The sequence below is a fragment of the Pistacia vera genome, unplaced genomic scaffold (genome assembly GCF_008641045.1).
Source record: "Pistacia vera cultivar Batoury unplaced genomic scaffold, PisVer_v2 Contig469, whole genome shotgun sequence".
Classification (NCBI taxonomy): Eukaryota; Viridiplantae; Streptophyta; class Magnoliopsida; order Sapindales; family Anacardiaceae; genus Pistacia; species Pistacia vera.
The window spans coordinates 190,926-207,097 of record NW_022196300.1 but is presented as its reverse complement, the minus strand read 5'-3'; the positions used below and the strand labels follow the sequence as shown (position 1 = coordinate 207,097).

Below are 16,172 nucleotides of genomic sequence, written 5' to 3'. Positions count from 1 at the left end.
ACAACTCCAACATCTTGAAAAACTTTTCTATATCTAATTTCCCATGATAAAAATTGTACACTGTGTGATGTATAGATGTATTTATTCCAAACTAACTCAAACCAGGGAACCTTTATGCATAGCTAACAAGAAGTCAGATAAATTATGAAACTAGATTTCAATTCAACACCAAAACATCAGGTTTAAAACTGAAAGAATACTAGAACAACATATGATGTAACGATTACTTGTTATCAAGCCAACTTTGTAAAAAATAAGAGAAACAAATTTGTGCTTTTACCATGTTCAAACTAGTAAAGACATGCATTTAATTTGAGAAGCAAAAGGTAGGTACAACATTTGGTTCAAAAACAAAAATTATACCTATTCAAAATGATGGGCAGTAATCCGAATATTCACAGTAGGAACAAATGAAAGCCTGATGTTCTCTTTCTTCGAACAAGAGTGTTGGAAAACAGTTGCAACAAACCAAAACCTTATTAATTACAACGTGTTGGTACAAAGAAAGAGACATGGAACTTAAATTTCTGCTGGAATATTTACCAAGTTTAGACAAAATGTAAATAGTTGTATGATTTATGGAGAGCTGAACAGGTTTGCTGTAATGCTACCAAAAAAGTAATAAAGATTCAATACTAATTGCCCAACTTTATATAAATAATGAATATAATGAAATTTAGGATAACCCTTTAATAAAATGTGTGAATATAATCTTGAAATTATATATTATTTCACATGTAAATGGATACAAGAATACATCCAGACCAGCACAGCCAGCTAGGATGCCTATACAAATCATCAAGGAAAAAACGGCTGGACAGAAACCATAAACAATCAGGCCAAACAGAAACCAGTAGGAAACAAAACCTCCCCCAGCACAAAACAACCAACAAAACACCAAGATCCAACCTACACCCCTACAAACATCACACCAGGCAACCCAAATGCAGTGGACACTTGGGAAAACTACCCAATCAAGAATGGAATTACCTGACCTTTGGCAAAGACATCACAAGAGCAGCCAATTAAAAGACAACTACTCACAAAAGATAAAGAAAAAAAAAACTAAAGAAACCTATATTGAATATTAACCTTAATAAAACCCACTTTTATATTAAAAAAAAACACCACAAACACATTCAAACAGCAAACCATAGGTAGAGTAAAATGGATTATCACAATCTGCATGAAAACAAAGTTCCAGCTTTGAGGTCTTATCTATTACACCTCTAAAAAAGTCAATTATGTAACCGAGCTGATCTTATTCTGCAATACAAAAGAGTGGAACACCTTCCTCAGCAAAAACACTTAAACATGATAGGCAAACCGTAAAGGAGCTTGCCTGTCTGCAGTCCAAGTAGCTCTCTAGAATACAAATAAATTTAAACTTTACTGGGTTTTTAAAGAATGTATGTGCATATATACAATTAATTATTAATTACTTGGTTATTAATTCATTTGTTTGATAATATGTAACATTTTTTTGACAATTCTAGTTCATCTCACTTTGGCTATCTTTATATCGAAATAACTTTTTTATCACCTGCGAATATCTCAATTCTCAGTACATAAACATATTCTGGGTTTTCAACTAAACATAAATGCATTAGTGTATAACAGTCAATCAACTCTAAATAACAAAACCCAACCAAAAAGAACGAATTAGGGCTTAATTTTGATTTTAGGGTTCACTAACATAGTTACAGACCTGAAGTTGAAAACTAGATGAGTACCTCGATTCGGCGGGAAAAGACGACAGAGATTCAAGGAACAACGACGATTTCCTTGGAAGTGAAGACTGATTACGAAATCTACAGAAGACGCACTCCACTTGATCTGAAGATGAAAGGAAGCTCAAGTTGGAAATGCAGCTGGGTTTGTGTTCAACTATGAAAAAAATGGGTAATTAATTTGTTAGATGAAGAATTAATTCGGTAGATGAAGAATAAATGAGTTAGTTTTGGGGGATTTGATGTAGTAATAAAGTTGGGAATTTAATTTTGTTGAAGTTGGAGGGTATAAACGAGTTTAAATTTTTGTGTATAAGGTTAAAAATGTCCATAACTTTTTTGTAACTTGTTTAGATAACAAGGGTATTATTGTCCTAAAATTTTATTAATAAGGGATATAATTGTAACAAAAAAAGATTACCCTGATAATCTTAGAATATCTAAGAAAATGGAGGTAATCAAATTATCTCATATATTACCAATAGTAGTTACTATCAGTATCTGAGGATTACCAGAATCTTATATTACTTTGACAACCAAACGTGGTAATCAAGTTATATAAGATGACATAACCCCAGTAATCCCACATAACCCCCAACCAAATGCCCCCTAAACATTTTTTTTTTCTTTGATCATCTATTGCCATTTTTCATTTTTCTTTCTGGTTGTGAAGTGTTTTTTTTTTTTTTTTTTCTTTTACTTTATCTAGATAATTTTGCAATTAAGCCAACAGAGAAATATCCAAATATATTTTCCAAAGAATCCTTGTTCGAGATGTAAGTGAACGTTACTTTGTTTTTTTAATTCAAATCTTTTATGTTAAGATGTTTAAAATATGTTGATTCTGAATATAAAGTTATTACAGATTTCCATACTTCTTGCCTTGCCTTTGTATATCACTCTTTGCTTTGGGGGTAACCATTTCTGCTTGCTGGCTTCCAGTACGTAATTCTATTATTGTAATTTTTGATAACTGATTATAGTGAATCCTTGATGCCATTATTAACCAAATCGATCTTCCTAGTTAAGATATGCTTCTTATCTGTGCTTTCTTGAGTTTTACGGATCTCATAATACCTATGAATTTTTGGTTTATTTATGGTTTAAATATGTTTGTTTAATATATTTCTATTTTGTAACTACCGGTCACAAGCTTTTAAAAACTCAAGTAAAAGTTCAAATCAGGAGAGAATCCTGATCTATCTCCCCTACCATGGATGTTGGTATAATCATCCAATCATAGAGGAAGTATATCTCACTCGCACTGACATGTCACTCCATGGTTGGATGACTGTATCAACATTCATTTTTCGGATGATTTTTTCGAAGTGTTGTCCTGAAATATATTTGGTTATTGTAGGAGACATTGCACATGCACAATGAAGACAGTAGTATATCTTGTGACGTCTCATATGGTGCTTTGGAATCTGCATCCTATTAGTCTAATTCAGAATTTGATATACAAAGTGAGAGAATAAAGGCATCTAGTTCTAAGAAAAGCCTAATGAAGAATTGAACTTTGATGTATTCCATTTTCGTTTACTCTGTCTTTTCACTTCATGATATGACTTACACTGAGGTACCTTTCTATCTAATTTTAGATGGTGAATAATATTTTTACTTCTGCTAATAATCAAATTAATTAATTAGATGAAACTGTTCTTGCTTTTGTATATTTTTTCACTGGGCTGGTAGCCCTAGGAAGTATGGGGGTCTGAATATTCAACTGAAGATGTTGGTGAAGTTCTTGCAGTCACAGGTATAAAATGTATACTCATATTAACATATAATCATCGGAAGATAACAATATTTCAGTGATGCATGCTAGTGTCGGAGTAAGTGGTTTTTCCAGCGAAAGTGTCTATGTTGGAACAGATATCGTTAGAGAGCAAAAATTTCTTGTATTTAATCATCTTTAACAAATATTGTAAAGACAATATTTTCCAGAATGAAGCTTTTGCTTCCTTATTTTTATTTACCGAAACCTCTCAATATGTAACAGTATTACATCCCTATAATCAAGAAACAAATCAACCAAAGAAGGAAAAAGCATCAGCCTAAATCAGGAAACTAATATTCACTTGCTATACAAAGACAATATACAGATCACATTCCAATAAATATGAATTTTTTTTCCTAATTATTGAGCTTGCAGGATTCAGCCTCATAATCTATCAACTTTGTCTATATCCATTTGTGGTGAGGATTTTTGGCCCGCATTGTAGGGGTAAAAATCATCTATCTTCAGTTAATAAGCTTAATTATTTATGTTCACTCTTTCTTCATTTTATGTCACATCATTCTATATAAATTTTATAGTAAGAAGACTTCAATTTGTATATATAATTCTATTCAAATGTTAAATACCATTTAGCATTTATTTTAGTTTCTCGTTAATTTAACATGTTATTTATGAAAACAAAAATCTGAAAATATTTGCCTGCATGTTTAAGTTGACTTGATTTCTTATCCACAGGTTTTATCCATACCTGTTATGACAAGCTGCCCTTACATAACAACGTTATTAGGATTCACCCTTTCCTTCTTTCTTAATTGCGCTTCTATGATGAAGAATATTTTATCTGTAAGGAGAAAGAGAAACTCTAAGCTAACATTAATTTAATTATTTTTTTTTTTTCCTTTGGATGCCATATTTTCGAAATTAACACTTTAAATTATTTTTTTTTTTTCTGATGACTAGGTGTCCATTATAACAGGATTGTTCCTTATAAAAAATAGAGCAGTGGTAATTTTCTATCATTTCCAAATTATATATATAATCAGTTTCAAGTGTGGATAGTCCATCAATTTTAAAGTACAAACTTAGATTATCGATGATAGTTAACAATTAATAACCATCGATTAACACTAGAAAACAAAAAAATTGATAGAATTTTTACATCAAAAACTATAAAATTATCGTTTAGCATTTGTTATCACCGGTGTTTTAAAATCCGACCCGACCTAGCTTGTTGAATCAGTTCAACCGAGACCTAGGGCCTTAACTAGGCCGAGTTATCAATTTTACTATTCATCTCAAACCCTAGAAATTAGGACGACATTTGACGAACAATTGGTGGCTACGATGTTGGGGCTTTTGAAGAGGAAGAACCAGTGAGTCTAAAGGTGGCAACAGAGCTGATTTCAGGTGACTAAAATGATTGGAAATTTCAAAAAATAAGTAGGTTGCAACAACCTGCTGTTACTACCAATTGGCGAGCCGAATGAGGGTGGGGTAGATGGGTTTTGTTCAAGAGATTGAGGGGAGAGTTTTCGTGGTGATGGGGTGTGTTTTCAACATTGGCAAAAAGCCCTATTTAGCCTAGGTTGTCGATGCCAATAGTGTAATTTGGGGTGTTTTTATCGGATTTCAAAGTTGTAGGGACTTATGAATTTTTAGGGGTATCTTTGCTAGATTTCAAACTTTTTTACATGTTGACGTTACCCATTTGACCGGTTCAGTTGGTTAACCTAGGACATGATCATTTTGTCGGGTTTCACTTCGGGACGGGTTTTAAAACCTTGGTTACCACCATTAATGAGAAAAACTTCTCGATTCGTAGATAATTTCCACGTATATCCGTCTTAAATTGATTTGATCAAATATGGTACAAAAAACAAGCCTAGGATTAAAGAGGAGCTGCTAATGGAATTGCTACGACTGCAATGTCACTTTTCAAAGCTGTTGGTCCTACTGGAGGAGGTGCAGTGTGAGTGTCATGAAAAAAAAATTAACAAACAATTCAATTTAATTCAACAAACATTATAAGTTTGGTAGGCTTCATCACCGTACTGTATAATAGTAAATCAACTTTAGTTATCAATTTTACACATTCAATTTTGTGATTAATTAACATAGTATCAGAGCTTTACAAAGAACTCGTTTGATAATGAACTTGCTTCAATTTAGACCATTCTTATTGCTTTTGGTTGACGTGTAATAATTGAAGCATTAGTCATGCATGAAATTTTGTGTTGAAATTGAAAATATTGGGAATTAATAGTGGTTTTATAATTGATCCATTGCAATAGGGCTAAAACACTAAATTAATCTTCATATTTTTTCCATAATTATCTTAACATCCTATCAGGTATCATTTACTCAATTCAAGGCTAGACTACAATACTTGAATTTAAGTTTAATTAATTAATCAATTAATTTTAAAAAAAAAAAAAAAAAAAAAAGCAGAGCTAATTATTGAGAAACAACTAGCAAATCCCATCAGTAAATTAACTAAATTTATCCGTAATAAAATTTAAAAGTAAGTTTTTACTTTGTAAATATCTTATAACCCGAAATATTTAATGTTCTTAAATTTGTCTCCCTTTGAAATTAACTTTCCAAGGGACCTTTTATTATATTCTAGGAAGTTTTTATTTATTAATATATATATATTAGCAAGGACTTTCTTATTATGGATTTTGTTTTTTATAACATTTTTTTTTTTTTTTAAACAAAAGCTTTTCTATCATACTCTTATTAGGTTAAGACTTGAGAGCAATGTTAGGCATTCAAGGTATTCAAATATTTTTATCTTAATTGATGTGTTGTTTATCATATCATTTACCACATTATTTCATTATTTATACATTAATACAATGAATAAAGATACATCAAATGAAGATTTTGGAATAATAATCCTTGAGATATATAACATTAATGCATTATTATTTCAAGATACGAAAAAAAAAAGTGTTCAATATATTAAAAAAAAAATTGAAAATCAATTCTATTTTAATAATTAAACGCATATATTTGGCAAATTTGTACGGAAATGATAGGGGCTAAACCGAATCAAATGCATATCATACTTTAAAGATTTAAAATTCTTCTCAAAACTTTATGAAGAAATTAAAGTTCAATAATGTTAAAAAATTGTGGGCATAATTAACTTTTATTGAGTGGAAGTGTCACCCTCTTGGTTGTGAGTGTTTTGCTTTAGGCTATGCAACAAATGCCACAAAATCAAGTGCTTTATATTTCGTTGGTAATGTTATTGGTGATGGAAAACTTCAAAGCTTTTGCCTTTAATAATGAAATATTGATCTAATTAAATGAATTATTAAGATTAAAGGTTTTTGTCACTCATGGACCATTGTTGTCATTTTAATGAAAGGGTTTTGACAAAGTTAATTTGTATTAATTTCATGATACATTTTGGATGAAATATGCATGTGTAACGTTTTAATTAGACAAATTAATCTACTTTATTTGATCCATTTAATTTAATTAAAGATATTAGTCTTAAAATTGAATAATGCTAGGGAGTACTTTCCTATTCTCTTCTCTTACTCACTTACGTGGCAACCGACATGACAAATGCCATCTCATCTACCACATCACCCAACTGTCACATCACTTCCCCCAAAAATTTTTTTAAAAAAAAATTTCATTCTTCTAATCAATTTTATGTTTCCCACTAAATCATTTGAAGAACATCAACAGTCAAGTCATTTGAAGAATGAAGAACATAGTGATAATGAAAGGGTGGAGAAATATTTCAGGAAGCAAGAAATATTGGGGAACCCCACCATTGTATTGTTCATCGAAAGTTTTTGAACCATTCAAAACAGGCGACAGTGAACGACTGTGGTGAAGACAAACAGCGGTTAGGTGAGTGGCCGATTTATCTGCACTCATTTCCATTCTCTTGTTCTTTTCTTTATTTCTTGCTGGTTTCAATGGTCGTGGCCGCTGCTTTGGTTGTAGAAGCTATCATGAACGGGACTTTAAATGTTTGTATGTTTGTGTTAATGTTTGGATGTTAAATGTTTGTGTTAATACCTTCAGAAAAATTTGCGTTACTCACGCCAATGTAAAGTTTGCTAGTTCTCTTCCCCCTTTCTTTCCATGAAATCCACATAACGCATCCAAAACTCAGGGTAATTGGCAAAAGGAATTAAACACCTCTCATAGAGTTTAACCACCTATTGTTAATGATGGAAATAAAAAATAAATGTTACAAATGTTAAACACATAAAAGGGGGAGAAAAAGGCAAGTCCATAACAGAACCACAAGATATAAGTCATACCCAGTCAAATTCACCTTGCTTCCAACCAAAAACTAAAGCCAACTTAGAGTTACAAGAAAAATAGACATAAAGCACATAATAGAGCATGGTAGATGAGAGCTCTTCAATATGCAGTTACACAGGAAATTCTACACAAGAATTACCCATGCACAATCGAAATCCAAATTCATCACTATAAAATACATAAAACCAAAAACATCATTTCCTCTTCACTGAACATCAATTAATATCATATCTACAATACAAAAACCTGATATGTCTCCTCCTCACATAAGCATTACCACAAACAGTTAGCACATAATCAAAATCCATTACTAAAATTCACAAAACCTTTGACATCATCAACCCTTCATCCAAACATTAACACAAACATTTAACATCCAAACATTAGCACAAACATTTAAAGTCTCATTCATGATAGCTTCTACAACAAAAGCCGCAGCCAGACCATTGAAACCTACAAGAAATAAAGAAAAGAACAAGAGAATGGAAATGAGTGCAGATAAATCGGCCACTCACCTAACCGTTACTTGTCTTCACCATAGTCGTTCACCATCGCCTGTCCTGAATGGTTCAACAACTTTCGATGAACCGTACAGTGGTGGGGTTCCCGAATATTTCTTGCTTCCCGAAATATTTCTCCACCTTTTCATTATCACCAAGCTCTTCATTATTCAAAGGACTTGGCTGTTGATGTTCTTCAAATGATTTAGGGGGAAACATAAAATGGATTCGAGGAATGAATTTTTTTTTTTTTTTTTTTTTTTTTTAAATTTTGGGGGATCTTGCATGATAGCCAGATGAGATGACATCTACCACTTTGACTACCACATAAGTGAGTAAAAGAAAGAAGTAAGGAGAAGGAGTAAGACTAACATTATTGCTTAAAATTATGTGCTTTCAAAACCCAATTTTAGATTTAATTTTAGATATTTTATCTTTTGAGTAAGTTTTAATTTTAATTTTATATATTTTATTTGTGAGTATTTATTATTTGATTATTATATGTGACATAATATATATTAATGTGAAATATATTTGTAAGAAAAAGAAAAAATGTTGCAGTTCTTTCTAATTAAATTATTTTCAAAATTTCTTCATTAACAACGGCTATTTTTCTCTCATCTTCCCTCTAGTTTTAGACAAACTCCAAATTTTAAAATATCCCAAATTCAGCCTTCTCCTATCCTATTTATTAATGTCAATTTCAAGAGGTTTTCTATGTCTTTCAAATTTTCAATTTCAAGAGGAAGGATTCGAATAAAATTCCAATTTGCGCTTATGTTTCTCTGGGAGACGGAAGCTTTTGTACCGACACGTGGGAATTACGGAGATCTCACATGGCCACTGAAGGTACATTTGTCTTCTTGTGAATTATTGCTTACAACCCATTCGAATTAATGTCCAACCAAAATCGTGCCCTAATTTACCATCAACTTATCAGGATTACGATTCAGATGAGCTTTTTTTGTCACTTTTCCAGAAATGTTTTATTAAAGCTTTTGGTGTTTAGTTTGAATTTCGCTTGCTAAGTTTCCTGATCGGTTTTCTCACATTTTGGTTTGCTTTGTTTGTGCTACTTGTCTTAATCAGATCACTATTGGCGAAGCTTTAAACGGTCATCGGTCATGTGATTGTGAGGTGCCATTTTTTGAGTGAAGGACGCGTGCGTGAAGTGTAAATTTGAGTAATGTTGTAATTATAAAGTTAGAATCCTGACTTTATAAGTCAACTGATATGGTAGTACCATATTAATTGTAAAATAATGTGATAAGTGAAGTACATATTAGTTGAATTCTAAAGTTGGGAGTCCAACTTTGTGTACATAGTATTACTAATACAACAATATGAGGGTGAAGAAAGCAGGTAATTTTTTGTTTGATTGAAGTATGCATTATTGTCCTTAACCTCGCCATTGTAACTACTATTTGTATGAATATTCAAGTATAAAACTTGGAACATGTTTGAAAGCTTATTTTATTTCATTATGTTGGAAGTTTAACAGTTGGCATTGTTCATTTAATGTTTAATAATAGTGGTTTGACTTCCCTTTGAAATCGATACTTGAGCTCTATATGGTGGTTATTTGTATTGTTTATAAGTTTTACGTTCATGTGTTGAAGACAGATGTTAATTGTATTATTATAGAGTAACACCATACTAAGTACTTATAATTGTTATTCCAAATTTTTTTCTGAAGTGATATGAAGTTATTATGACTTCTTATTTAATTTCTTATTATTTTATAATTTTGTGGTAATTCTAAGTCAATACCATAGTACTTAAGATACAAAATTTGTGATATTGCTTTTTAAAGCTAATTAGATAACATCATGAATTGATGGTGACAAGCATGTTTTATGTGTTGCCCTTGCTAGCATGGTATGATATTATATATATCCACATGTTTTAAGTGAAAATCTTGTAAAATATATTAATGCTATATATTATTTTCATTTAACACGGAAACAAAGCAAAAGCATCTTTGTCTCAAGACTTGAATATTCTTTTCTAAGCAACTTTTTAACTCCTAATCAATTGATTTAATGTCTAGTGCAATTGTGCAAGAGATTCCTTACCAATTAAGGACATATATATTCTTTATGATGATACTTTTTAAGCTTATTATATAACTAAGTGGAGAGTGCTATTTCAGATTCTGTTGTACCTTTACATATGTATTATTAATTTCTATTGGATGATTAGTTTTTGAGCTGATTATGTAACTAAGTGCAGAGTGCTTTTTCAGATTTAGTTTTATAGCTTCATACATCTGAGGCAGTGTCTTGTGGTGGCTTGATAAAAGTATGTCGGACGAGAAGTGCAGAGAGACACTGTTGAAGAAGAAGAAATATTATGAGAACTGCTCTGGCTGTAAGGTTGATAAGCTCAAAGAGTTAAAACAAGGTTTACCCATTCGGGAAATCATTTCTTTGTGGTTTGTTGCAGTTCATAATTGTAAGTCGTCATATCTCATCACAGGTTATACTTACAAGCATCTTAAATTTCTCTTTGTTTCCATGAATTGCGTAGTTGGGATGATGTAGTTTAGGCAGGTTGCCAAATTTGAAGAATGGTATTGGTTTCATTATTTTTAGTTGTTCCTCTTTAGGTTTGACGGTTTCTGCATACACACAAATGGAGATGCATGCAAATAGTTTCGGTTAACATTATCAAAAACATTACAGATAACAGAATTTTTTAGTGCCTATTGGACAGAGAAAATTATTTTATTAAATACTGGAAGATAGAAAAAATGATCAGATTAAGGTGATTTTATCATTACATTTTCTTGCAGTATGGTTCTGTTGGCATTTCTTTTTGTTTGTAACAGAAGCGAGCACTGCACTTGCAAATAGTATAATGTATAGGGTGAATTAAACTGGAGTTTTTGTGATTCTCATTTTAATTATAGTTTGACAATTTTGCACACATGCAGTTGTTAAACTACTTGAGGGAAAAAGTTGGCATGTTCCCCTGGTGTTCAGCAATAAAAGCTAACTGAAGGTATTTCTATTTAGTTAGAAACACAGGAAATATTTTATTAGAAGATTTAATTTTGAACCCCCAGCTTACATCCATGAATTGTTTTCAACTTAATATCTTCCCATCAATAAATGAATAAATTGTGATCTCCTTCTTGCATGTTGAGTCTGCCTTTCAATCTGTCATAAATAACTTTTGCTGTTTGTGGTTTTGGTGAACTTCATTATTACTGTAAACAAGTTTTGTTGTTGATTTAAGGTAGCATGTACCTTAAATCAACACTTGTTTTAGCACTTGTTTTAGCAGTGAGTAGAATGTTACTCTTCATGCAGATGATTAAATTATTAAAATGAGTTATATGCAGACGTAGAATTGGTTCAGTGACATACAAAGAGTCTGCAATGAAGATTTAAAAAAAATCAATTGAATGATTTTTGTATAAATCAAGAAGCATCTTACTAATCAATGCGCTATGACTGAGAGCAGAACAAGATTAGTGAATAACTATCCAAGTAGTAAGATTTACCAGTGAGAAGATTGATCACTTCCTTAGTTTCGAGAAAATATTACTGAGAAGTAGACAGCAAGTTTTCTGCAACTAATTAAAGCTGATACATTCCAGGATGGTAATAGAATATGGTGGTCAGATTTGATTCTTGCATTTGTTTATATACATCTTTTATGAGTTTGAGGTTGGACTATCATGGTTGCTGATTTTTCTGCTTAGCCTCCATTGCTTGGGAAAAATATTAAACAGAGCCTACCGGTCATTCCATTGAATCTTGCATTGCTTTCCAAAACATTGTATTAATTTACTATTTAATTTCAGATTAGGGATTTTCATATTGCAAAAAGGGAGGAAGATATTGGCTACTATACTGGCTTTGTGGGTGAGTTTATCTTCTATACTTCCTCTTTAATGATGGTGTATTCTAATATAGATATGCTTATTCATCATATTTCAGTTCCTTAAAATTAATCCTAACAAACCTCTTAATACCTTGAAGGGTCTTCATTCATGATTGGCAGAGCTTTGACATCTGTCTTATGGGGAGTGGTGGCTGACCACTATGGTCAAAAACCCGTAATATTATCTGGGGCCATGTGAGTATTAGTAACTGCTGGTTTCCTGTCAAATTTTGATAGTGATAATTAGCAATTAATTCGGGAATTTTTTTATTTCAGACATCTTATGTACAAAAACTTCATAATTATCTGGCTTAAAAATTTGTCATAGGGTTGTTTTGAGCACTCTCTTTGGGCTTAGTATAAACTTTTGGATGGCTGTCATCACAAGGTTTCTTCTTGGGAGTATGAATGCTTTACTTGGAATAGTAATGGTAATACCTTGAAGGGTCTTCATTCATCATTGGCAGAGCTTTGACATCTGTCTTATGGGGAGTGGTGGCTGACCACTATGGTCGAAAACCCATAATATTATCTGGGACCATCTCAGTGTTAGTAACTGCTGGTTTCCTGTCAAATTTTGACAGTGATAATTAGCAATTAATTCTGGAATTTTTTTTTTTTTTTTTTTTCAGACATCTTATGTACAAAATTTTCATAATTATCGCGCTTAAAAATTTGTCATAGGGTTGTTTTGAGCACTCTCTTTGGGGTTAGTATAAACTTTTGGATGGCTGTCATCACAAGGTTTCTTCTTGGAAGCATGATTGCTTTACTTGGAATGGTAATGGTATGGAAAGTTTCTGTTCTATGAGATTCTTTGTTTACTCGTGTTCCACTTAATTCCAGTACTGGTGCATAACTTCTATCATTACCAGGCATATGCAACTGAAGTTATGCATGGAGAGCACCAAGCTTTAGGACTGTCAGCAGTAAGCTTATTTCTCTATAAATAAAAGTATTTTACTGCGGTGCCGGAGGTGACAACTGTAATCTAATTTCAGGTGAGTACAGCATGGGGCAAAGGACTCATCATGGGCCCAGCAGTGGGTGGTTTTTTGGTTCAGGTACTTATATTTTTGGCTTCTTATGCCAGTAAATACATCTTTTAGATAATATTTCCATACTCCTTTATTATTGAAAAATATTCCATATTCAAGTAATTTGAAATCCTTATGAAATGTCAATCATTCAAGATTTTTCCCTAGTTGTCCAAGTATCTTCTCCAATCTCATTTTAATCTATCTATTGTTAACATCCCCATACACCACCTAGTCCATGTGCTTTTCATTTTGTTTTCTGTTTGCAAAGCTTGGTACTTATCTTTTGGGATAATTTTCACTATTCAGCCAGCAGATAAGTATCCAAACATATTCTCTAAAGAATCTTTATTTGGGAAGTAAGTGAATTTTAACTCTTATCTTTTTATTATTTTTCATTTTCTTTCTGTAAGATGTTAAAAGTATGATGGTATTCTGAAACATGAGATTTATGCAGATTTCCAAACTTCTTGCCCTGCTTTGTTATATCTCTTATTGCTTTGGGAGTATCTATGGCTTCTTGCTGGCTTCCGGTACATAATTTATGTTAGTTATGACTTCAGAATAACATTATTGCTACTGTCTAATCTCAACCATTATATATATGAAATTATTGATTTGGACTACTATTTGTCCTAAGTAAGATGCATTTTCATGTAATTCTTTCCTAACATGTCAGGACAGTTTCCTATCATAATGAAATTGACTAACTGCGACTTACTTTAGGTTAAAAATTGATCTTATAGACATTTCCATGTTCTTTGCCATATATTTTATGAGGCTCTGATTTTGCTAATTATCACTATCAAAAGATCTTATAGGTTTGCTGCCCTTGGAACTGGTAAGGGATCCCATCACATATCAAATTTTTCTTTAAAATTTTCTGTATATCATCTCTAATACTCTCTTCTTTGAGTTAATTTTTCAGCATTGCCAGTATCATAGTGAGTGTAATTGTTATCTTCCATTTGGTTATACATATACATAAAGAGGAAGTGGCATGGACAACAGTTTTAGCATGCTATTCCTTCTTTGGTAATATTAATGTTTCATGGAGTATCTAGAATACTTCTTGCCATCCATTTGTTTGATTAAAATAAGAACCTCTTTGGTTGGACTTATTTAATGGCCGAAATAATTTATTTAAAGTTGGAAGCATTTTTGAAACAATCTTAGATTGTTTGGTTGCATTTCAAAAGTGTTTCTAGGATTTTAAATAAATTATTTTATTGTTTCTCCTATTAACCTCTTTTTTAGCTTATATAAAGTATTGAATTTTGGTAGCGTGCCGAATGCACCAAATTAATTAATCTTATTAACCTAACTACTAAATTGTATATAGGGTGAGTAAGGGTCGATCTCACCGGGAATGCTTCGCTTAAATTCTATATTTTAAAAGAACGAAAACAAAACAAAATAAAACCCTAAACATTAAACATGACAACAGTAATGAAAGGGGTTGTAATCAATGCAAACTAAAGTGAAACAAATAAATCTCCAATGATAGAAAATATCAAGTTAAAGATAGCCAGTTTTTGGTTCAAGATCCACCTAAACATGCATTGGACATGAACTAACTTTAACATTATTCTATTTCGTTATTGTGGAACTACTGACCATAGGAAACAACAAGCTCTGTTACCCGAATTTTCCCTTAATTGTTACTACTAAAATAAGCTCTTCAAGTAGATCCTATCCCTTGAACAACCTAGAATAAGCTCTCTAAGGCTAATTCAATGACAACCTTAAGAATTAGGAAAACAGATCGATCCAAGCAACAATCACGCAAGATCGGATTATTTAACTTAGATTATGTTATTCAAGATGGCAGATTGAAAACTTGTCCATAATCACCTATCATCATGTGTTACTTACTGAATAGGAAGAGGACAATTATGTATCACAATCCCTTATTCTAACAGATGAATTCCGATTAAACAATTCAGCAGGCCATTACTAAATCACTCAAACACAATTCATAAACAATTAAAACAGAATAACATAAACAATTCCAATAAAAACGAGATTGAGAACAATATAATTGAAGTTAAGTTACACCAATTACATGAATTTAGGCTTCAAAATCCCCTTGAACTGAAGAAGAAAGATCAGTTGCACATCTTGACGTAGAAAGTAAAAGAAAACCGAAAAAAACTAAACTCTACTGCTGTTCTCTCCCTCCCCTGTTTAACCTAACAACTCATCAATAAATAACACGTGTTTTAATCATAGAAATTACTTTCCTAGATCTTCCTAAAAGATAGACTTCCAAAATTGTCAAAATCTTATCAGATATGGAAAACAGAATTCATCTCCAGATTGCACCAGGATTCTCGCAATGTAAAAGAACTTTTCTGGGCCTGGTCACTTCATAAAAATTGTAGTCCCAAATGTGTAGATGAATCTGGGCTTTTGAATTACCTGCTTTCAATATCTGAAACTCTAGTTATGCCCATTTGAAGACTCAACACTAGCCAGAAATCCTTCTGCGAGTAGGATTCTAGGTCCGGTTTTGCAAAAACTAATGAGGACCCAAACGAACTCGGATTCTCGCCCATAATACCTTCCTGGAAAGCTTGATTCATCTACTTTACTTTTTCTAGAGAACACTATTGCAATCGAGAAATCTGACAAATCTGATCATAAACGGAGTCTTGAGAATTTTATTGGTATTTTTGAGTCAAGATTTTCCCGATCCGCTTCTGTACGCGCCCCCACCCGCCTCCTGAATATTCTACATGCGTCACAAATCTCCAACAGACATATCAAGCCTATTACAACCAACTTCAAGCCCAATCCAAGTAAGCCTTCCTTTCCAGCCCATTTGTCTTTCTTTTATAAATCATCCCATTTGGCTCAAAGTCTAGCCTAGGTTGACCGTTGACTCGTTGACCCAAAAAAAAAAAAAAAAACAATATGTCTCACTCCTCTCCCACCCTTGATACCATTGTTCATCCTATTGATACTATTTTAAATG

General features: G+C 32.1%; 2 pseudogenes; both read left to right on the top strand.

Moving 5' to 3' along the window:
• The window catches only part of LOC116145877, a 32,512-nt pseudogene extending 27,068 nt beyond the window's left edge, over nt 1-5,444 (top strand).
• Nucleotides 5,445-10,570: 5,126 nt separating this feature from the next.
• The window catches only part of LOC116145876, a 120,050-nt pseudogene continuing 114,448 nt past the window's right edge, over nt 10,571-16,172 (top strand).